This window comes from Diabrotica virgifera, chromosome 5 (assembly GCF_917563875.1).
Source record: "Diabrotica virgifera virgifera chromosome 5, PGI_DIABVI_V3a".
NCBI classification, from domain to species: domain Eukaryota; kingdom Metazoa; phylum Arthropoda; class Insecta; order Coleoptera; family Chrysomelidae; genus Diabrotica; species Diabrotica virgifera.
Genome location: NC_065447.1, coordinates 37,627,317 through 37,631,932, shown reverse-complemented (window position 1 = coordinate 37,631,932; position 4,616 = coordinate 37,627,317). Strand labels below are relative to the sequence as shown.

Genomic DNA, 4,616 nt, shown 5'->3' with positions numbered 1-4,616 from the left:
TGTTAAGCGATCTAATTATGACCACTAAAAGGAACAAACATATTCTGGTAATGGTGGATGTGTTTTCAAAATACGTAAAATTATACAGTTGCCGCACCACAAAGGGGGAAGAAATATTAAGAAAAATCGACAATTTTATAGCCATAGTAGGAACACCAAAAAAGATTCTACTGGACAATGCAACGTATTTCCGAAATGATCGTTTCAAGGGACAACTTCGAGAACGAGGAATAGAGACAAATTTTGTCAGCATCAGGCATCCACAGAGTAATCCTTCGGAACGATTCATACAGGAAGTGACGAAATTTCTTCGCATTGCAACAGATGGTCAACATCGCCACTGGGACAGGAAAATGGCGGAAATAGAAAGGTATCTAAATACAATTCCGAGCACAGTAACAAAAGAGACCCCAGAATACATCATGAAGGGTGTACTGCCGATAAGGCCATGGGAAGACCAAGAGCCAAAAGAATATCAACAGGTGATTGAAACCGTACAGAGAAGATTACGGCGAAGCAACGAAAAATATATCCAAAGACAGGAACAAAATAGAAAAAGAAGACCAGTGACTTTCCAAAAGGGTGAAAAAGTACTCGTGAGGGCATTACGAGTATCAAATCTTCCTGGGGGCATTTGCGCAAAGTTGATGCCTGTTTTCGAAGGCCCGTATATCGTGAATAATGAAAATGGGATAAATAGTTATGAGTTGAGGCACAGGAACTCGGAAAAGATCCGAGGAATTTATAATATTCACGATGTATACAAATATCACGAATAAAAGACAGAATTACATGAAGTAGATAGTAAGTTAGGATATAAGACGTAGATTAAAGTAAGGAAATATACAGGGAGTTGGTTTTGCCTCGAGAAAATTTATTTAAAAATGCAGATAAATTTTATCGAATACAAGGCGGGGATTTGTTATATTTCTATTTGATATGAAAATTAAAATTTGATAATTATAGACAAAATTCAATTTAATATAAAATATTTTCAATTTTCTCAACCACGGGCATATAAATTTAGAACAACCTGTATACAACAAATTGTTATATTTAATTTTAAGAAGTGATTAAATAAGACTCAAGTGAAATCGTTAATAGGTCATTATCGTTGTTCGCGGAAGGATCGGTCATTAGCCGATGCTAATTAAGACTAAGTGGAAATAGAGAATAGGTCATTAAAATTTGTATATAGTAGAAAGTAATTTTAGAATGGGAATTAACTATTTTCTTTGAAATCCATTAAGCATATTTAGAAAGTTTAAAAATTGGTTTTGAGGAATACTGCGAATGAGAGTTGGTGGTGGAAGTTTGATTTGTGAATCTGGAAGGGATATTTAGAAAGTAGGGGAATGAATGACAAATAGAGATCAGAATGTTTTGAGCTGTCGAGAAGTGAAGTCGAGTAGTAGACGGTAGTGTACGGAGAGTGAGAAAGCCGGTGTAGTTCCGTGAGTGTGGATTATCTATCGTAGAACGAGAGGTAGGCCAGGTTGAGAGTAAAAGAACCTCCTTGAGCCAAGAGTTCCCGGTAGCTGATTGCAGTTGACAGAAGCAGGAAACGAGAGCTATACGAGCTAGTTTCAGAGGAGAACATTACTGGAAGCCAGGACGAAGTTTTGATTGCAGCCAAGGATAGCAGGAAACGGGTCTTGTGTGAAGACATTCTCAGTGCACCAGAAAAAGGTCAGTCTCATTTGTTTGGACATGAATGTATGGGTTTTTCGTATTAAATACCACATTTAAAATTGAAGAAACATAATCAATAATATCAGAAAAGCTTCATCAAACTTAAATAGAATTGTTGCTAATAAATCATAATAGTTAAATGTTAATAAAAACTTTCAATTGGAAACAAAAAGGAAATAAGATTCCCATGTGTAAATGTTATGTTTAAGAATAATAAGATATAGCAAATATTAAGCAGTGATTGCCATTTAAATAAAATAAACAATATTTTGATTACAATTGTAACCCATATGTGTTATTATTTTACTCTTTTCTTTCCTATCCCGATTAGGAACCATTAAGAAATACTTAGAAGCCACGTATGTAAGTACTTAATTTTATAAAAAGCCCTGAGATTGAAAACACATTGATATATGATCTGGTAAATTAATTAGATTATTATTAAAGCATTGATTAAATTAAATGACATATAAAATTATTATCTCATATCAATAATCAAGATCACAACAATACAGGGTGTCCCAATTTATAGATATGACGTCATCGTTGATTTTCTTAAATGGCAACACTGTCATTTTGATAGCTATTTTGATAGGGTGTGTAAAGTTATACATAACTGCTAAATTTCAAATTTTTATTCCCTATCATTTACAAGATGATACAAAATAACAAAGTTATGAAAAACAAGTAATCAAATAATAATTGAATTTAATTATTTCAATTAAGCAAATGCTCATAATGTTGCCCATTGACAATTTGACAATAATTGAGGGCAACATTATGAGTATTTGCTTAATTGAAATAATTAAATTTAATTATTATGAGATTACTTGTTTTTCATAACTTGGTTATTATTTATTATCTTGTAAATGGTAGGGAATAAAAATTTGAAATTTTTCAGTTGTGTATTGGGATAAACCGTAATCGTACCCCCTCCTAACTGCCAAAGTGTCATGGCCGCCGTCGGGACCTATTGTGCTGACATTTACAATGTTTACATATAGAAAAGTTTGTTTTTTTTCTGCTTATAATGCCGTTTTCTAAAGATATTAGTGAACAAAATCGATTTGCTAACAATATTTAATATATTTTAAATGTGCTAAAATTGGATTCAACAGCAAAAGTCGCATAAATAACATATAAATAACGAATTTGTTTACCTATTACAAATGGGGTTATGTGGTTGTAACTGTTTATTTTGGGAATAAAATGAAAATGATCAATTAAACGACTGGAAAACTGTAAGTATTACAATTAAAACATGTTTATCCTATCACAAGAGTTCACTTCATTTTAAGAAAGCTAATTATTATTATACAATAGACATTTATAAACTGCCATGTACTTTTAAGGTTACTTTTGATCTGTTTTCAAAGCTTATGATTAAATGTTACCTCTTTATTAATTAGATTTGCCAACAAAAGATGCATGATTAAGGCCAAATGCAATTCCTTTGCTAAAGTCATAAAAAAAGTACCAATACAGTTAAAAAAATTATTTTAAAAAGGTCTCTCAAAAGACATGAAAATATACAACAACTCAAAAAACTAGAGAATGTAAAGAAAGCCAGGTTATTGGAAATGGAATTCCTGTTTAATTGAAAGCCACTAAACTATCCAAGACTTTTTGGAATCAAATGTGTCAACTTGTAAAACGATTCTTTTGACATTTTTAGTAAAAACCAGATTATCCTCAAGAAAAATTCTGTTTTAAGTGAAACTCAAAGTCATATATATAAATATTATTTTGTGAATGTGTCATCTTTGAATGAAACAAATTTTTTACCTAAACAATTAAATGTATGGATCTAATTAAAAACAATGCTGAATCAAGTACAGTAGAAATACAATCCTTTGAACTTCTAAATGTGATTGTTAAAAGTGTCGAGATAGCTACTGCATAGGGATTCGAAAGGGATAGACTTGTTATGAACGCACTTGATCATGTACTTCTTACTGTTATAAAGTTGAAACAAAACTTATTTTATGCTTTTTTATCAGTCACTTTTAATTGTGTATCAACTTTACATGGTACATCGTGCAAAAATTGCTAAAATGCAAACATTATATTTATTTTCTGTGTTACATTGGATACTATGATTGAATGTCTTCCTCTTTTAGATAGTAAAGTGAAGAACATCGTGAAGTTCCAATGATGTTTCAAGATGAGATAAATCGAAATAATGGTTGTATGTTAGAAGGACAGAGAATACGAAGAAATGTTATTGCTGCATACTTAGTGTAGTGAAATACAAACTTCAAACATTATAATATATTTTTTTATTTCAAACATTTCATATGATTATGAAAGAACATCTTCCTCTTTAAAACAATGAAGAAGTGAAGAACATAATAAAGTTCCAACGAAAATGATTCCAGATGAGGAAAATCGAAATAATGGTTGTATGTTACGTGTATAGAGAATACGAAGAAATGTTATTGCTGCAAACTTAGTGTAGTGAATTAAAAACTTATTGTCAAATACAAATCAATTTATTTCATACTTTTATAATATATAGTGGTACAATTTTATATGTGTTCAAATAAAAATATTAATAAATAAAATACAATAAACACAAATCATGTATATCTTACAATGAATTACAAAATCAAAAATTAATTACAAAAATATCAAAATAAATCTAAAATATTAAAAAGTAACCCATAATTTTTATAGTACCTACATACTTTGGTTGGTACTCTAATAATTTGGAAATCCATTAAAGTTTGTAGATGGAAATTGCAGGTATCTAAAAAATATATAAAGTAACTCAACAATCTCTTTTCAATTAGGGTTGCAGTTGATAAAGATGAATGACCCTTGATCGGGAAATCAAATGTATCTAAAAAAAATTAAGTAACAGCTTTCTAACAAAACAATCTTAGCACTAAACGGAAACAAAGATACTGGTAAGTATTAAAACA

At 30.4% G+C, this 4,616-nt stretch overlaps 1 long non-coding RNA gene across 1 annotated transcript; it reads left to right on the top strand.

Annotated features, from left to right (window-relative positions):
* Window positions 1-2,593: 2,593 nt before the first annotated feature.
* LOC126884989 (uncharacterized) lies at window positions 2,594-4,271 on the top strand. The gene is made up of 2 exons (XR_007698220.1): window positions 2,594-2,933; window positions 3,813-4,271. It is a non-coding gene; the product is annotated as an uncharacterized LOC126884989 (long non-coding RNA).
* The last annotated feature ends 345 nt before the right edge of the window (window positions 4,272-4,616 follow it).